General features: G+C 36.8%; 1 pseudogene; it reads right to left on the bottom strand.

Annotated features, from left to right (window-relative positions):
• Positions 1-217: 217 nt before the first annotated feature.
• Positions 218-7,218, bottom strand: LOC129646825 (olfactory receptor 6C75-like; annotated as a pseudogene).
• Positions 7,219-20,909: the final 13,691 nt, after the last annotated feature.

Here is a 20,909-nt window from a genome sequence, read left to right as displayed (position 1 = left end):
ACTAAAATTCTGTTACACAGGTGAAAACTGATCTTTTTCATGTAACTTAAAAGAGTTAGGACCTTGTTTTTAGGCTAATAAGAAAAACGGGCATTGATGATGTATACATCTGTCTAACTGAAAGAACGAAATGAGGTACTGAAAGAATTTATGTAGAGAGCAGAGAGTTTTTCATTAAGCTTTCTTTTTAGAGGTACTTTTTAAAATATGATCTCATTCACTTATTTGAAGAAAAGGCCATTCTCTGGACCATGTTCTTGAAGGCTTGCTCACTTGCTGATTTTTTTAGGGTGTATATAAATGGATTCAAAAGAGGAGCCAATGAGGTACTGAGCACAACCACTCCTTTGCTTAGAGTCACTCTTTCCCTTGCTGAAGGCTTAATGTACATGAAGATGCAGCTGCCATAAAACAGAGAGACAATTATCATGTGGGAGGAACATGAGATAAAGGCTTTTTTCCTTTGACTTGCGGAAGGAATTCTCAGAATTATTTGGATAATATATGTGTAGGAGAGAATAACTAATGTTAGAGTGACCATGAGTGTTACCACAGCTAAAAATAATGCCATGAGTTCTAGAAAGGGAGTGTTCCTGCAGGAAAGCTGTAGGATGGGAGAAGCATCACAGATGAAATGATCAACTATATTGGAGCCACAGAAATCCAATCGCAGCAGCAGGATTATTGGTGGAAAGATGATCAGGAATCCTGCAAGCCAGGAGCTAAAGACAAGAAGTATACAGACTCTACTGCTCACGATGGTGGTGTAATATAGAGGTTTGCAGATGGCCACATAGCGGTCATAGGACATGGCAGCCAGGAGGTAAAATTCCGTCACCCCCAAGAAGATGAAGGAAAAGCAGCTGAGCCACACAGCTGTTGTAAGAAAAGGTTCTGTCCCCAGTCATGATGGCAACAAGGAATTTGGGATTGCAGACAGACGTGAATGATATTTCTAGGAATGAGAAGTTTTGAAGGAAGAAATACACTGGAGTCTGCAGATGGGGATCTGAAAGGGTGAGGGTGATGATGACCAGGTTCCCAGTCATGCTTAGCATGTAGGTAACAAGAAGAAATAGGAACAGTACAACCTGCCACTATGGATCACTTGTCAATCCAAGAAGGATAAACTCGGTAACTTCTGTGTAATTTCTCAGTTTCCTTCATATCATTATATTCTTTGTTTTAGCTGTAAAACAGATGAAGAAATTAAAAAAAAAAAAGGCACCAGCAAAGAAACACACACACACTCACACACACAAACACACAATATTGCTTCCTTGTACTTTTAGGGGAAAATGTTTTAGTAGTATATAGTAACAAAACACTTTCAAAGTTTTGCAATTTATTATGTCATGCATGAATTCACTCTTCTGTACTTCCTTCATTATTTTCTCACACATATCAGTAAAAAACTCTTTCTTCTGAATGCTTCAATACATTCCTGAAAAAAAGAGAAAAGGAGGCTCAAATCTCTGATTTTAAAACTTCAAAAAAAACAGAGTTACCTCCAGTGTACCCCAATATTATTGAAGATATAGTTTTATTGCTTTCTGCTTCATGCAATTCTTAAATTTTTCTATTTTGTACAAGCACTCCTTTTTCCTTACCCATTTGAAACTTTTACAATCTGTGGAGATACCTTAGTAACTTAGATGTCCAACTGGTAGAGTAACATGTCCCTGATAATAGTATACCAAGGCGCCACATATATATATGTAAAATACATAAAAGTAGTACTTTTACTTAAGTCTTAATTTTTATTTTTTGTAAACTGCAAGCATATTTACTTTTGAAAAGGCAAAATGATAGGATACCAAAAGAGGAACTCCCCAGGTCGATAGGTGCCCAATATGCTACAGGAGATCAGTGGAGAAATAACTCCAGAAAGAATGAAGAGATGGAGCCAAAGCCAAAACAATACCCAGCTGTGGATGTGACTGGTGATAAGGCAAAGCCCGATGCTGTAAAGAGCAATATTGCATAGGAACCTGGAATGTTAGGTCCATGAATCAAAGCAAATTGGAGTGGTCAAACAAGAGATGGCAAGAGTAAACATTGACATTCTAGGAATCAGCGAACTAAAATGGATTAAAATGGGTGAATTTAACTCAGATGACCATTATATCTACTACTGTGGGCAGGAATCCCTTGGAAGAAATGGAGTAGCCATCATGGTCAACAAAAGAGTCCGAAAGGCAGTACTTGGATGCAATCTAAAAAACGACAGAATGATCTCTGTTCGTTTCCAAGGAAAACCAACCAATATCACGGTGATCCAAGCCTGTGCCTCAGCCAGTAACACTGAAGAAGCTGAAGTTGAACGGTTCTATGAAGACCTACAAGACCTTTTAGAACTAACACCCAAAAAAGACGTCCTTTTCATTATCGGGGACTGGAATGCAAAAGTAGGAAGTCAAGAAACACCTGGAGTAACAGGCAAATTTGGTCTTGGAGTACGGAATGAAGCAGGGCAAAGACTAATAGAGGTTTTTTTTTTTAATATAAATTTATTTATTTTAATAGAGTTTTGCCAAGGGAATACACTTGTCATAGCAAACACCCTCTTCCTAAAACACAAGAGAAGACTCTACACATGGACATCACCAGATGGTCAACACCAAAATCAGATTGACTATATTCTTTGCAGCCAAAGATGAAGAAGCTCTATACATTCAGCAAAAACAAGACTGGGAGTTGACTGTGGCTCAGACCGTGAACTCCTTATTGCCAAATTCAGACTTAAATTGAAGAAAGTAGGGAAAACCACTAGACCATTCAGGTATGGCCTAAATAAAATCTCTTATGATTGATTATACAGTGGAAGTGAGAAATAGATTTAAGGGACTAGATCTGATAGACAGAGTGCCTGATGGACTATGGACGAAGGTTTGTGACACTACGGGAGACAGGGATCAAGACCATCCCGATCGAAAAGAAATGCAAAAAAGCAAAATGCTGCCTGAAAGGGCTTACAAATAGCTGTGAAAGAAGAGAAGCAAAAAGCAAAGGAGAAAAGGAAATATATAAGCATATGAATGCAAAGTTCCAAAGAATAGCCTTCCTCAGCGATCAATGCAAAGAAATAGAGGAAAACAACAGAATGGGAAAGACTAGAGATCTCTTCAAGAAAATCAGAGATACCAATGGAACATTTCATGCAAAAATGGGCTCGATAAAGGACAGAATTAGTATAGACCTAACAGAAGCAGAAGATATTACGAAGAGGTGGCAAGAATACACAGGACTGTAAAAAAATATCTTCATGACCCAGATATCATGATGGTGTGATCACTCACCTAGAGACAGACATCCTGGAGTGTGAAGTTAAGTGGACCTTAGAAAGCATCAATACGAACAAAGCTAGTGCAGGTGATGGAATTCCCGTTGAGCTTTTTCAAATCCTGAAAAATGATGCTGTGAAACTGCTGCGCTCAATATGCCAGCACATTTGGAAAACTCAGCAGTGGCCACAGGACTGGAAAAGGTCAGTTTTCATTCCAGTCCCAAAGAAAGGCAATGCCAAATAATGCTCAGACTACTGCACTCATCTCACAGGCTAGTGAAGTAATGCTCAAAATTCTCCAAGCCAGGCTTCAGCAATATGTGAACCATGAACTTCCAGATGTTCAATCTGGATTTAGAAAAGGCAGAGGAACCAGAGATCAACTTGCCAACATCCACTGGATCCTGAAAAAAGGAAGAGAGTTCCAGAAAAACATCTATTTCTGTTTTATTGACTATGCCAAAGCCTTTAATTGTGTGGATCACAATAAACTGTGAAAAATTCTGAAAGAGATGGAAATACCAGATGACCTAACCTACCTCTTGAGAAACCTATATGCAGATCAGGAAGCAACAGGTAGAACCGGATATGGAAAAACAGACAGGTTCCAAATAGGAAAAGGAGTACATCAAGACTGTATATTGTCACCCTGCTTATTTAACTTATATGCAGAATACATCTTGAGAAATGCTGGTCTGGAAGAAGCACAAGCTGGAATCAAGATTGCTGGGAGAAACATCAATCACCTCAGATATGCAGATGACACCACCCTTATGGCAGAAAGTGAAGAGGAACTAAAGAGCCTCTTGATGAAAGTGAAAGAGGAGAGTGAAAAAGTTGGCTTAAAGCTCAACATTCAGAAAACCAAGATCATGGCATCTGGTCCCATCACTTCATGGGAAATAGATGGGGAAACAGTGGGAAAAGTGTCAGACTTTATTTTTTTGGGCTCCAAAATCACTGCAGATGGTGATTGCAACCATGAAATTAAAAGACACTTACTCCTTGGACGGAAAGTTATGACCAACCTAGATAGCATATTAGAAAGCAGAGATATTACTTTGCCAACCAAAGGTTCATCTAGTCAAGGCTATGGTTTTTCCTGTGGTCATGTATGGATGTGAGAGTTGGACTGTGAAGAAAGCTGAGTGCCAAAAAATTGATGCTTTTGAACTGTGGTGTTGGAGAAGACTCTTGAGGGTCCCTTGGACTGCAAGGAGAGCCAACCAGACCATCCTAAAGGAGACCAGTCCTGGATGTTCATTGGAAGGACTGATGCTGAGGCTGAAACTCCAGTACTTTGGCCACCTCATGTGAAGAGTTGACTCATTGGAAAAGACTCTGATGCTGGGAGGAATTGGGGGCAGGAGGAGAAGGGGACAACAGAGGATGAGATGGCTGGATGGCATCATGGACTCGATGGACATGAGTTTGGGTGGACTCTGGGAGTTGGTGATGGACAGGGAGGCCTGGTGTGCTGCGATTCATGGGGTCACAAAGAGTCAGACACAACTGAGGCACTGAAGTCAACTGAACAAGCATTATATGTAATAGTCTTGTCACCTGTTCATATACTGTACAAGAATCTAGGAATGCAGGTGGAAGTGAATGAAATTTCTAAGAAGGAAAAATTTTGGAGAGAAAAGTACATATCAGTTTGAAGGCTGGAATTTACTAATATGAGGATAAAGATGGTCAGGTTTCCTGTTACACTCAGCATATAGGTAACTGGTAGAAATATAAAAATCAGAATCTTCAATTGTGGGTCATCTATTAATCCCAGGAGGACAAAACTGGCTGCTGATGTATGATTTCTCATTCCTGTGTCCTGACTTCTGCAAAGTCTGTATGTAAAACTGAGGGCAGTAAGATCTGAGAAGAGGGTGAGAGAAGTGTTTTTCAATGGATTTTCTTTAGAAAAGCCAAAGAACATACTTACATGTATTTTCTTTTACTAAATAATGAATATTTTAAAATAATTTGTACTCTCAAGACTGTTGACATTTCATTTGGTAGGTTTGAAACTTAGTTTTCAAATGCTTTTCCCATGACATATGGTAAGATAAACATTTTATATTGCAATCCAGTGTACATGCACACACATACACAAATACAGGATTGCTTATATATGAAATAAAAAATTAAAACTACTTATATATCCTTTTCTCTGATTTCTTTGGTTCTAATTTATCGGAGAGATAAACACAAATATCATTAAGTTGATTTTATAGACTACCAAATTATCATGACTTATGGTTGGAAAAATTAAGTTTTAATGTACTTTTTCAATAATATAGTCCAAATATACAATTTATTCATGATATTTTAAAAAATTAATATAAAAATTTTAATTTACAGTTTGGAATAGATGTGTTCATATCATACTTGGTGCCCTGGGAACAATGAGATTATGAACTTCAGAGTGTCAATGTGCTCCCCCCATTTTCTCCTTCCCATTAATTGAAATTTTGCTCAGTTTGTATTTGCCTAATTTTTTTTCCTGGATGTATTGAAAACACATGGATGGTGGTTATGACACAACAATATGTTTCTATATGTGTCAAAGCAGTTAAGGACTCTGTCCACTGCCATGATTAAAACTATCATTAATCCACAAAGAACATTTTTGCTATAAAAGTCATCTCCTAGATATTTTCTATGACTTTCTCAACTTAACAGAGATCACATCTAGAAATATGAATTTTGACATTCTTACATTTTAAAGGACAAATTTTAAGTGATAACTGAAGCCCAGGCAAAACACATAGAAGCAAAACAGGATTTGGGGATAAAGTATGAGAAATATCAATGTTATAAAGGTGAATAGGTAAAGAGATACTTATAATGGGAAACCAGAAGAGTAAAACAAAACCCAGAAATTTGGACATCAAGCAAATAATGTGTCTAGAACATTGTAAGGAGATTGACACTGCCAAAGGCAGAAACCAAAAAAGAGTCAAATACAATAGGTATACTCCAGTTAATCTTAAAGAAATTAGGTAAACTTGTCAAGAGCGGTTTCAGCACAGCAGGTGTGTTCAGAAGTCCTATATTAACAATTGGGATCAAGCTATATTGTTTCTAAGATTAGCTGTATCTTGAAAATCTATTGACACTGCAGGTACATTCACTTTATTTCTCTGTTTCCGTGACTTTGACAAAGGGAAGTTTTTTTGATTTTGTTGTTGGCAGTAGAGTTGTGAAGAGTGGCTCTAAAAACACAGCATAATAACAGACAGGTTTTGTGGCAGTCATTCTATATGAAAAAAAATATTTCACCTTATCATTTGTGTTTTCCCCTCCTTGTTACTACATCTGTTTGCTGATTCTGGCCTATACCTGCCTCTTAGGGACTGGTTTCTTTCTTCTCTCTTCAGACTTTTCAGAGGAGTCTTTCCCAATCTCCAAATCCACACTAAACCCTTTTAATGTGTTTTGTCCATCCTATCTATTCTTGCTGTCACTCAGTTGTGTCCGACTCTTTGCACCACCATGAACCATAGCCTGCCAAGATCCTCTGTCCATGGGATTGCCCAGGCAAGAGTACTGGTTTGGGATGCCATTTCCTCCTCTAGTGGATCTTCCTGACCCAGGAATCAAACCTGAGTCTCCTGCATTGCAGGCAGATTCTTTACTGTCTGAGCCACCAGGGAGTGACCACAATCTATTCTTGAAAGGATATAATAATTATGTTGAAAATAGAATTTTGATCTTGTTTAATTTTAATCTTTAACCACAAAACTGAAGGGGTTTGAGATACAGAGTTAATTCTAGACAAATAATGATCCTTAGACCTAGATCAAGTCATATTGTTTCTTTTTTTTTTTCCATTTTTAAAGTAAAAATGTTTATATTGCTCATTCTTTTTTTTAATTTTATTTTATTTTTATGTGGACTCAATATTAAACCTACCCTGACTCCTCTTTTGCCATATTTCTGATGCTAATTTAGGGGATTCCTGTTGGCATTTACATTTGGTGGAGAAAGTACCAAATGAAATCACGTCATAGCCTGACAGCCAACTCAGCATATACCTGGTATATTATGGCAACACAATATGTTAATGTACAGGAGAGCTAAGTGATTTATCCCTGCGTTCAGCAGACTGAATCTTTCCTTTTATGGTTTTGATTCATGCTTCCTCAACATCCCTGCCAGAAACTTTTAAAAACAAGATTAAATACTTAAATTCTGTATTTTGACCAAATCTGCTCTGGGATTGTTCCTCAGCCAACACCAACTAAGCACATTAATATCAGCTGAAAATATTTCACTCTTCAATGCTTGCTCAAGGTCATCAATGGAACTGAAAGAAAACTCATATCATTAAAAAAACAAAACAAAACAAAACATTTATTTATTTGACCATGCCACGCAGCTCGTGGAATCTCAGTTCCTATTGATGGAATCAGGTCCACGGCAGTGAAGATACCAAATCCTAAACACTGGACTGACAGGGAACTCTCCCACAATCATTTGTTATAGAAATTCCAGTTAACTGGTGATGTGAAGGCTTTTCTTGATTGCTTTCAAATATTCATTTTCCTGCAGAAGAAGGAGATAATCTCTACTCACAATGTGCCCATTTCCCATAGTAAATCTCTCAGAGCTTACAGGCTCCATTAGGGAGTCAAAAAGAGGACTAACCCTGGTCAAGATTTACAATGAGCTGGTGGTATTCCCGAGAAAAAGAGCATCATATGTATAACAATAAATTCAATAAATAATAATAATTGGTTAAATAACTAAAATAATTAAATAGAATAATAGACTCCAAATATAGGAAAGGATTATATACACAACCCACCTACCTCTCCAGTCTGGAGACATGTAGTTGGAGCATTACATAGCTCTGGAAATTTTAGACCATGTCCCTGCTCCTAAATATCTTGAAAATTGACACCATTGCTTTATTAATTTCTGTTAATTCATTTTATACTTTAAAGAACTGAACATTTTTAGAGTACAGGAGTGTTAATCACATAGCAGATAATTTCTGATTCAAGGTTTTTTCTAAAAGTCCTTCATTTCATTTACTTTTAAGTGATTTGACATTTATTGATAAACAGACCCAGCCTTATCAGTATCCTCACTCAATTTGAAATTATAAATTCTTGCTTCTTTTAATCAAAATTCATTTAACTACTCACATCTCTCTAAAATTGGCAAAACACATCAAACTGTTTCTTAAAGGGTATAATTTTCAAAGTCACTCAAAGGCCACAGACATAATAACTTTAGTTGGTTATTTATCCCTGGACATCCTGAGTGTTAGAAGGATGAAGAATATGTTTACAGAGACATTACTTTGCCAACAAAGTTTCATCTAGTCAAGGCTATGGTTTTTCCTGTGGTCAGGTATGGATGTGAGAGTTGGACTGTGAAGAAGGCTGAGCACTGAAGAATTGATGCTTTTGAACTGTGGTATTAGAGAAGACTCTTGAGAGTCCCTTGGACTGCAAGGAGGTCCAACCAGTCCATTCTGAAGGAGATCAGCCCTGGGATTTCTTTGGAAGGAATGATGCTAAAGCTGAAGCTCCAGTACTTTGGCCACCTCATGCGAAGAGCTGACTCATTGGAAAAGACTCTGATGGGAGGGATTGGGTGCAAGAGGAGAACGGGACGACAGAGGATGAGATGGCTGGATGGCATCATGGACTCGATGGACATGAGTTTGGGTGGACTCTGGGAGTTGGTGATGGACAGGGAGGCCTGGCATACTGCGATTCAGGGCGTCGCAAAGAGTCGGACACGACTAAGCGACTGAACTGAACTGAGTCTTGTATGTGGACTTATGGTCACTCTTACTCATGGACCCACACTCACTTCCCAAGCAGCTCTGAGATGGCATTTATATATCGGATCCTTTCATTTCTAACATGTCAAGACTTTCCTATCAAGGCATTTGTGTTACTCTCAAAGTAATTGCTACTCCAAGGTCTGGAGGGATATCAGGAACTCTCTCTAGTTTGGATAGATATGATATTTGTACCTTCCAAGACAAAGTGAGAATTTCTGACAGTAACAAAATTGATGTTTGTTTTATGTGCTAAACATGAAGCCAAATGAATAAACTTGAGTCCTAGGTGGATTAGTTTCTGAAGTTAATGAATCTTTTGTCAAAGATCCTGAAACAAGCAACAGTAGGGACAGTGTCCTCAGAGAACTGAAGATTCCACAATTACATTCAACACAGAAAGAAAAACATCAATACAGTATACTAACGTATATATATGAAATTTAGAAAGATGGTAACAATAACCCTGTGTATGAGACAACAAAAGAGACACTGATGTATAGAACAGTCTTATGGACTCTGTGGGAGAGGGAGAGGGTGGGAAGATTTGGGAGAATGGCACTGAAACATGTAAAATATCATGTATGAAACGAGTTGCCAGTCCAGGTTCGATGCACGATACTGGATGCTTGGGGCTAGTGCACTGGGACGACCCAGAGGGATGGTATGGGGAGGGAGGAGGAAGGAGGGTTCAGGGTGGGGAACACATGTATACCTGTGGTGGATTCATTTTGATATTTGGCAAAACTAATACAATTATGTGAAGTTTAAAAATAAAATAAAAAAAAACCCCATAAGATAATAAAAAAAAATAAATAAATAAAAATAAAAGACACTTACTCCTTGGAAGAAAAGTTATGACCAACCTAGATAGCATATTATAAAGCAGAGACATTACTTTGCCAACAAAAGTTTAAAAGCTATGTCAAAGGTTTAAAAGCTAGTCAAAGCTATGGTTTTTCCAGTAGTCATGTACGGATGTGAGACTTGGACTGTAAAGAAAGCTGAGCACCAAGGAATTAATGCTTTTGAACTGTGGTGTTGGAGAAGACTCTTGACAGTCCCTTGGACTGAAAGGAGATTCAACCAGTCAATCCTCAAGGAAATCAGTCCTGAATATTCATTGAAAGGACTGATGCTGAAGCTGAAACTTCAATATTTTGACCACCTGATGCAAAGAACTGACTCATTGACCCTGATGCTGGGAAAGATTGAAGGCAGGAGAAGGGGACAACAGAAGATGAGATGGTTGGATGGCATCCCGACTCGATGGATATGAGTTTGAGCAAGCTCCAGGAGTTGGTGATGGACAGGGAGGCCTGGCATGCTGCAGTCCATGGGGTCGCAAAGAGTCAGACAGGACTGAACTGAACAGAGCGACTGAACTGAACTGATGATTCAACATATTAAGTAATCAGTCTAAGAAAACTTAGAGTGTTCATTGTGTTTACAAATAAAATATATGAATAAATAAAAAATAAAAATAAAAAATAAAATGATAAAAGCAATTCTATCTTTTTTTCCTATTGTTCAACAACATCTATAGCTGCTAACAAAACACAATTATAATTTTCCTTTTTCTAATATATTTTTACCTTAAGTGATTACTATTTATTATAAATAAAAAATGACAAACTAGGTTAAACTTAAGTGTAATAATCACTTTTAATATCTCAGATTACACTTGCCCAGAAATTTCTATGTAAATATATTTATATTAATTGCTATGTCCTTAAATACGAACCTTCCTTTACAAGTTGCTTTCCAAACTATAATATAAAGTATTAAATGAACTTTTTATCTCAATAATTATAAATGTATATCATCATTTGAAGAACTATGCAATATTTATTTTATAGCAGTCCATCACAGTAGGAAATAAATTTGAACAGTTGAAGCTGTGATTTCCAAAATTTTTCACTATTACAAAACAATCACTACTTAATTATATTGTACTACATATTTTATTACAAATTTATGTAATTCCTTTAAAATCAACTATCAGACTGTGATACAAAATGCATTTTTGAAAAAAAAATATTTTTGTACAAATATCTTTGGCTAGTTTTTAACAGTGTTCCCTAGAAGGGGACATTATTGTTATTAATTCTATGTGCATAAACAATTTGATTATTATGTATGGTGCAAATATTTTCCTCACTCTTTTGTTGATCTTTATTTGTGCTTATATTATTTTCTTGCACAGAATCTGATGCTACATTTCAGGAAAAAATTATATTTTTCTGATTAAGATATACTTTTTAATATCTATGATTCACACTTTATACTTTTAAAATGAATTGTGCTCTTCTCATTTCCAAATTGCTTTTGTTTAATAGCATAGTCAAATATTTCAATGTTGAGTTTGATCATTTTCTCCCAAAATTGCTCATTATGTTTGACTTCTTTTGAAGAGGATTTACCTGTGCTTTTGTATTATGTGTGTTTACCTTTAATATATACATTTATTTTTTATACATTCTTTTTTTTTTATAATTTTGGGTAAAATATATATAACATAAAACATCTCAACTACTTTAAGCACACAGTTCAGCAATGTTAGGTACATTTGTATTATTGATATTATTTAATATTGTACTTTAACACACATTTTAAGTCTTTTTTTTTCTCTTGTAATATCCAGGAATTGTTGACCCTAAATCTTCATTTATTATAGGACAAGTCCTTCAGCCTGATTTTTTTCTTCTTCCTTTTGCTTTGGACCATTTTGCAGGATACTATTGTCTAGTATTTTATTTTGAGATAATTCTTTTCATTGTCAACATCAGTTAAGATCAAAGAATAAGCATTTTTTATCTTTGTATCTACCATACTCCTGTTACTTGTACAGTTATTTTTCTCTCTTGGATTAATGCATTTCTCTTTCTTGCTGGAGTTTCTTTTGGTAATAATATAAGTTGGTTTTGAGTCTTTTCATTTCTTAATTTGTATTGATTTTGCTCTCACACTTGAATGGTCCTTTTTCCAGGTATATAGCTTCCTATTCAAAAGAATATTCCTTGAGTACTTTTATCTTCTTGTATACAAGGCTTCCAATGAAATGCCTGTGCTTAAATATATGTACATTAATAGATAATCATTCTTGAAAGTCTTTAGGATTTTTCTATTTATTTCTACTATTCTTAAATTTACTCATGTATTTAATAAGTAGTCATTTCTATTTTTTTAAGCCTTGTTTCTCACTACTTAAAATATTATTCACCAGTGGGAATTTTTTCTCCATAATTTAATTAAATTTCTCTTTCTAACAATTATTTTCTATTGTGCATATATACTTCATAAATATTGGAGTTAATGTATCCATCTTTTATGGCTCAATATTCATTTTTTTATTCTGCAACTCTGCTTGTTTTCAGGAAAGTTTCTTGATCAAATTTTTAGCATTCTGATCATGCTTTATTTGATTACATCGATTATACCTTTCAAGCACACACACACACACAAACAGGATTTTATATTGCAATGTTCATTTTAAACTGTTTCAAAGATTTTAATTTTAGAAATTACTTAAAACTGAATTAAAATATATTTTTGCAAAAGTTGATTACCATAGAGAAATGTTTTCCATTTGTGATTCGAGCCCAAATGTGATTCTCATGTCTGAGTGGGCTATGTTTACTATGGAACTTTCTTATTTGTGTAATTTACTAACAATTAATATGATCCTATAAATATTGAGTAGAAATATGTTTTTATTATGTAACTAGAAAATATTTAAGTTTGTTAGATCAGAGAAGAGCAAAAGGCAAGGGAGAAAGGGAAAGATACACCCAAGTGGATGCAGAGTTCCAGGCAATAGCAAGGAGAGATGAGAAGACCACTTAAAATGAACAATGAAAAGAAGAAGAGGAAAACAATAGGATGGGAAAAATTAAAGATCTCTTCAAGCAAATTAGAGATATCAAGGGAATATTTCATACAAAAATGGACATGATAAAGGATAGAAACTGTAAGGACCTAACAGAAGGAGAAGAGATTAAGAAGAGGTGGCCTGAATACCGGAGAAGGCAATGGCGTCCCACTCCAGTACTCTTGCTTGGAAAATCCCATGGACGAAGGAGCCTGGTAGGCTGCAGTCCATGGGGTCGCTAAGAGTCAGATATGACTGAGCGACTTCACTTTCAATGTTCACTTTCATGCATTGGAGAAGGACATGGCAACCCACTCCAGTGTTCTTGCCTGGAGAATTCCAGGGATGGTGGAGCCTGATGGGCTGCCATCTATGGGGTCTCACAGAGTCAGACACGACTGAAGTGACTTAGCAGCAGGCCTGAATACACAGAAGAACTATACAAAAATGTTCTTAATGACCCAGGTAACCATGATAGTGTGGTCACTCAGTTAGAACCAGACATCCTGGAGTGTGGAGTCAAGTGGGCCTTGGGAAACATTACTATGGACAAAGCTAATGGAGGTGATGGAATTCTAGCTGAGCTACTTCAGATTATAAAAGATGATACTTCTAAAGTGCTGCACACAATATGCCAGCAAATTTGGAAAACAGCAGTGGCCACAGGACTGGAAAAGGTCAGTTTTCATTCTAAGCCCATGGAAGGGCAATGCCAAAGAATTGAGTGCACACAATTCCACTCATTTCACATTCCAGTAAGGTCATGTTCAAAATCCTCCAAGCTAAGCTTCAACAATATGTGAACCAAGAACTTCCAGATGTACAAGCTGGATTTAGAAGACACAGAGGAACCAGAGATCAAATTGACAACATTCTTTGGATCACAGACAAAGCAAGGGAATTCCAGAAAAACATCTACTTCTGGTTCATTGACTATGCTAAAGTCTTTGACTGTGTGGATCACAATAAAGTGGAAAATTCTTCAAGAAATGGGAATACCAGAACACCAACCTGCCTCCTGAGAATCCTGTACACAGGTCAAGAAGCAATAGTTAGGAATTGGCATGGAACAATGAACTGGTTCAAAACTGGGAAAGGAGTACATCAAGGGTGTATATTGTCACTCTGTTATTTTACTTTTATGTAGAGTACATCATGCTAAATGCCTGGCTGGATGATGCAGAAGCTGGGATCAAGATTGCCAGGAGAAATCTCGATAACCTCAGATTGCAGTTGACACCACCCTTATGGCAGAAAGTGAAGAGGAACTAAAGAGCCTCTTGAAAAGGTGAAAGAGGAGAGTGAAAATGCTGGCTTAAAACTAAACCTTCAGAAAACTAAGATCAAGGCATCTGGTCCCATCACTTCATGATAAATAGATGGGGATACAATGGAAATAGTGACAGATTTCATTTTCTTGGGCTCCAAAATCACTGAAGATTGTGACTGCATCCATGAAATTAAAGGACACTTGCTCCTTGGAAGAAAAGCTAGAACAAACTTAGACAGCATTTTAAAAACAGAGATATTATTTTCTAACAAAAGTCCATATAAGTCAAAGCTTTGATTTTTCAGCTAGTCATGTATGAATGTGAGAGTTAAACCATAAAGAAGGCTGAGCGCCTAAGAACTGAGTGCTTTTGATCTGTGGTGCTGGAGAAGACTCTTAACATTCCCTTGGATTATGATTAGAACAAACCAGTCTAAAAGAAATCTACTTTGAATATTAATTGGAAGGACTGATGCTGAAGCTGAAGCTCCAATACTTTGGCTACCTGATGAGAAGAGCTGACTTACTGGAAAAGACCTTGATGCTGGGAAAGATAGAAGGCAGGAAGAGATGGGGACAACAGAGGATGAGATGGTTAGATGGCATCACTGACTCAATGGACATGAATTTGAGCAAGCTTGAAGAGGTGGTGAAGGGCAGGGAAGCCTGGCTTGCTGCAATCCATGGGGTCACAAAGAGGCAGATACAACTGCTTGACTGAACAACCCCAGTGATATAGAAATAAAAGTGATTCTTGTATTCTGAAAACTTGCTAAATACACTTACTAGTTCTAAGAGTAGTTCAAAAGATTACACATGATTTGATATGGAGACAATCATGCTTTGGTTCAGGCTCCAAGTTGTGTCTGACTCTTCATGACCCCATCGACGGTACCACACTAGGCTTCCCTGTCCCTCTTCATCTCCCAGAGTTTGCCAAAGTTCATGTCTGTTGAGTTGCTGGTGCCATCCAACCATCTCATCCTCTGTCACCCTTTTCTTCTGCCTTCAATCTTTCCTGGCATCAGGGTCTTTTCCAACAAGTTGACTCCACATCAGGTGGCCAAATTATTGGTGCTTCAGCTTCAGCATCAGTCTTTCCAATGAATATTCAGGATTGAGTTCCTTTAGGACTGACTGTTTTGATCTCCTTTCTTTCCAAGGGACTCTCAAGAGTCTTCTCCAGCACCACAGTTCAAATGCATCAATTCTTCATGCTCTGCCTTCTTTATTGTCCAGTTTTCACATCCAGACTTGACTACTGGAAAGACCATAACCTTGACTATATGGGCCTTTATTAGCAAAATGATGTCTTTGATTTTTAACACACTGTCTAGATTTGTCATAGCTTTCTTGCCAAGGAGCAATGGTCTTCTAATTTCATGGCTACAGTCACCATCTGCAGTGATTTTAGAGCCCAATAAAAGGAAATTTGTCCACGCTTTCACCTTTTCCCCTTCTACTTGCCTTGAAGTAATGGGACTGGATACCATGATCTTAGTTTTTTTTTTTTAATATTGAACTTTAATATTAACTTTAATTTTGAACTTTAATTTTCACTTTGCAAATAAAGATTCTTTTCCTCCTGTCCATTCTCAATGACTGATTTTTTTTTCATACTTTATTTCATGGCCTGGAAACTTCAGTACAATGTTTTAAAGAGATATAATATTAAAAAAAGACATTACTGCAATCTTAGCATGAAAGTACTCTCTCATTTAACATTTCATGTTAACAAAACTAGAGTAGAAATGGTCATCTCACATTTGGTTGTATTTCCTTATTTTTCCACATTCATCAGGTAAATCAAATTTCATTTATCTCAGTTTCATATTTTGAAAATTTTGTAGCTTGGAATATATTTGGATAAGTGTTCATTATGGTAATTTATAACTTGTCAGACAATATTTGTGTCACTGTTTTATAGTTCTAGAGTAACAGCAATGAGTTCATAAATATCAATCATTAACTAAACATATTTTTTTTTCCTCCATGATCAGTGAGTGATTTCACAAAGTGGAGATAGAAATAAAGACTAAGATTTGGCCAAATTTGTCTTCTGAAATTGCCCAAATTCTTTAGTCCTTTACTTTTACTTAGATGGATCTACAGAAACATTGGGCTTCCCTGGTGGCTCACGTGGTAAAGAATCTGCCCACAATGTGGGAGATCTGGGTTCGATCCCTGAGTTGGGAAGATCTCCTGGAGGGGAGCATGACAACACACTCCAGTATTCTTGCCTCGAGAATCCCCATGGACAGAGGAGCCTGGTTGGCTGCAGTCCATGGGGTCACAAAGAGCCGAGAGCGACCAAGTACACATAGCTACATTGGATTTCCCAGGTGGCGCTAGTGGTAAGGAGCCTGCCTGTCAATTCAGGAGACATAAGAGATGTGGGTTCGATCCCTAAGTCAGGAAGATCCCCTGGAGGAAGGCATGGCAACCCACTCCAGTATTTTTGCCTGGAGAATCCTATGGACAGAGGAGCCTGGTGGGCTTGTTGGCTCTAGAGCCTAGGCTCAATATTATGGTGCACAGACCTAGTTGCTCTCTGGCATGTGGAATCTTCCCTTACCAGGGATCCAAGATGTGTTCCCTGCACTGGCACAAGAACTCTCATCCACTGTACCTCCAGGTAAGTCCTATCAGTGATTCTTGACCCGAAAACATGGTGTATTGTTATGGTTAGTGGTGGGCTTTTAATGTCAAGGATTCTAAACACTTCTGGAATCATAAATGAGAGTTAGACTACCCTGCTTGATGTCTCTGTAGAAAAAGTCTAAGGGATTCCCTGGTGGCACAGACAGTAAAGAAGTCTAGGGTATAGACTACAAAAATAATGTTTAAGTTTTTGGATTTAATATATATTTGCATTCAAAGAGATCAAAATATTAGATTTAGATGTCAAAACATTAAACTCCCAGTTCTGTGGGAATGAATAGAGATTAGGTAATTTTAATTGTGATTTTTCTTCTGATGTGAAATCATTAATATTGTAAGAGAATATTCCAGGGACGACTGAAGAAAAAGTTTGAATGAATATTCAGTGATCTTCATGGTCATAGGGACTATCTAAGGATTCAAATGTATTATTTTCCAGAGCCTCGACTCATTTATTAACCTAAAACCTAGGTGTGAATTATTTGATAAAAGGGATTCAGATATGAGGACAAATTATGAAAGTGTTGATTGACAATTGCTTCATATATTAGATAATGTTCAAAGAGAAGAGAGATGGAACATTTGCATACAGCAAATTTTTTGAAAGATGATTTACAAAATTGTATCTGATACTGCATGCATGTGTACTAAGTCATTTCAGTCATATTCAACTCTGTGACGTGGCTACATAATGCAGGGGTTTACAGATGGCCACCTAGTGGTCATATGGCATGATGGCCAAGAGAAAAAGTTCTGTAACTCCAAGTGCATCAATAAGAAACTCTTGAATAACACAAGTATTATAAGGTATTGACCTGTTGTTGCCTGTTGCTATGCTGTATAAATATCTAGGAATACAAGCAGATGCAAATGGAATTTCTAATAAGGCAAAATTCTGTAGGAAATAGTACATATGTGTTTTAAGGTGAGAGTCCACTAAAGTGAGGCATATGATGGCCAGATTCCAAGTTATACTCAACATGTATATGAGAAATAGAAACACAAAAGTTAGAACTTGAAGTTGAGGGTCATCTGTCAGTCCAAGGAGAATGAAGGTTGTTATTATTTGGTTTCTCATCATGGATCTCCAGTATTGTTTTTACTATTATTTCAAGAAAATTCCAGAGAGATTTCAAATGCATAGAAGTATATTGAAGGCAAATAGTGCAGCATCCTCTCTTGTTGAGCATCACACTCTTGATGCCACCTCTACAACCAAAACAAACAAGATTAGTAAAAAAATCATAGGTCAAAAAAATCCTATCAGAGATTTGAGATTCCAAAGAAAACTAAATTAAGTAAACTATATAAAATAATACACACTTCATAGAAGAGGAATGACTCTAAACCATTCACATCTATAGCAGAGATAGAGAAAGTGGAGGGATTTTCCAAAGGGAAGAGTAAAACAAAGCCAATCAAAGTGTTATTAAATAATACACTTTTAGCAACTGTATATGGCCTTTTATGATAGATCAGAATTCCAAGCTTCCCTAGTCAGAGTGAATTTTCACTTGCAACTCCTTCCCACAAGTTCACACTGGCGGTATTATATCAAAACTTTGGGGAAGGAACAGCTAATGTCCCAGATATAAAGAAAATGTCCTCTGAATACATTTAAGACTTTAAAATGCAGAAAGATGAAGAATGGGACAGAGAACTGAGAGAAAAATCCTTCCAAAACAATTCAGATCTACACAGGATACAAGATAGCCAGTAACCCCAAATGGGGCAGTTTATCAAGGCAGAGAAAAGTCTCCTAGGATCCAGAAATCTGGGAGTGGACTACAGAGCAAAGAAAACTCACCAGTGTGAGGACAGAAGGCTATCCTTAAGATGTTGAAAAGGATTACGACAGCAACAAAACTGTCAATCTAAAATTATTTACTCAGCAAAAAATCAATCAGATATGAAGGCAAAATCAGACATTTTTATATAGAAAAAAAAACAGAAATAAATTATTTCCAATACATCTGCACTTAAAAGAATGGTAAAGAGTTCTTTGTGTTGATATATACAGTACTAGGTGAAATCTAGAAATGCAGAAACAAAAATCATCAGGATTGAGAAATTTAATAAAATCTCTGTTTTCTTAATATCTTTTCTCTCTCCTTCCATGTATTTATTCATTTTCTTTAAACAATTAACATAAAGATTAGAAATGAGGAGAATTATCATTTTCCACATATAAAATCATTTTTTATTTAGAAAATCGTATCAAATCTATTTAAGAAACTCTTCTTAAGCTAATAAGTGAATTTAGCAAGGTTCTAGGACACAAGGCCAATGAAAAAAAATTAATTTTCTATACCTTGACAGCAAATAATTGGAAAATGAAAAGGAAAACTATTTAAAATGACATCAGTAACATCAACTTCTTAGAAGTTAGTCAAATGAAAAATGGACGAGGTCATCAATCTTAGCTGTATAAATTATTGAACACCTAAAAGAGATTACTATTCTCATGAATTAGAAGACTGAATATTAATATTGGCTTTCTCCATATTGTTTCATAGATTCAATGCAATTTCAGTGTAAAACTGCTAGAGGAAAACCTAGGCAAAACATTCTCTGACATAAATCACAGCAGGATCCTCTATGACCCACCTCCCAGTGTAATGGAAATAAAAGCAAAAATAAACAAATGGGACCTAATTAAGCTTAAAAGCTTTTGCATAATGAAGGAAATTATAAGGTGAAAAGACAGCCTTCAGAATGTGAGAAAATAATAGCAAATGAAGCAACTGACAAAGAATTAATCTCAAAAATACACAAGCAGCTCAATTCCAGTAAAATAAACGACCCAATCAAAAAACGGGCCAAAGAACTAAACAGACATTCCTACAAAGAAGACAAACAGATGTCTAACAAATACATGGAAAGATGCTCAACATCACTCATTATCAGTTCAGTCGCTCAGTCATGTCCGACTCTTTGCGACCCCATAAATGGCAGCATGCCAGGCCTCCCTGTTCATCACCATCTCCTGGAGTTCACTCAAACTCACGTCCATCGAGTCGGTGATGCCATACAGCCATCTCATCCTCTGTCTTCTCCTTTTCCTTCTGCCCCCAATCCCTCCCAGCATCAGCCTTTTCCAATGAGAAATGCAAGTCAAAACCACAATGAGGTACCATCTCACGCCAGTCAGAATGGCCGCTATTCAAACGTCTACAAACAATAAATGCTGGAGAGGTTGTGGAGAAAAGGAAACCCTCTTACACTGTTGGTGGGAATGCAAACTAGTACAGCCACTATGGAGAACACTGGATATTCCTTAAAAAACTGAAAATAGAACAGCCTTATGACCCAGCAATCCCACTGCTGGGCATACACACCAAGTAAACCAGAATTGAAAGAGACACGTGTACCCCAATGTTCATCGCAGCACTGTTTATAAGAGCCAGGACATGGAAGCAACCTAGATGTCCATCGGCAGATGAATGGATAAGAAAGCTGTGGTACATATACACAATGGAATATTACTCAGCCATTAAAAAGAATACATTTGAATCAGTTCTAATGAGGAAGATGAAACTGGATCCGATTATACAGAGTGAACTAAGCCAGAAAGAAAAACACCACTACAGTATACTAACACATATATATGGAATTTATAAAGATAGTAACGATAACCCTGTAAGCGAGACAGCAAAAGAGACACAGATGTATAGAACAGTCTTTTGGACTCTGTGGGAGAGGGCAAGGGTGGGATGATTTGGGAGAATGGCATTGAAACATGTATAATATCATATATAAAATAAGTCGCCAGTCCAGGTTCGATTCATGATACTGGATGCTTGGGGCTGGTTCACTGCAACGACCCAGAGGGATGGTACGGGGAGAGGGGAGGGAGGGGGGTTCAGGATGGAGAACACGTATATACCTGTGGTGGATTCATGTTGATGTATGGCAAAACCAATAAAATATTGTAAAGTAATTAACCTCTAATTAAAATAAATTTATATTTAAATTCAAATGCAATTTAAATCATTATCGCAACTGGATTTTTTTTTTTTTTTTC

The sequence above is a fragment of the Bubalus kerabau genome, chromosome 1 (genome assembly GCF_029407905.1).
Source record: "Bubalus kerabau isolate K-KA32 ecotype Philippines breed swamp buffalo chromosome 1, PCC_UOA_SB_1v2, whole genome shotgun sequence".
In the NCBI taxonomy this organism is placed as follows: domain Eukaryota; kingdom Metazoa; phylum Chordata; class Mammalia; order Artiodactyla; family Bovidae; genus Bubalus; species Bubalus kerabau.
Note: the sequence above shows the minus strand (reverse complement) of the source record. Positions and strands in the feature narration are given on the sequence as shown.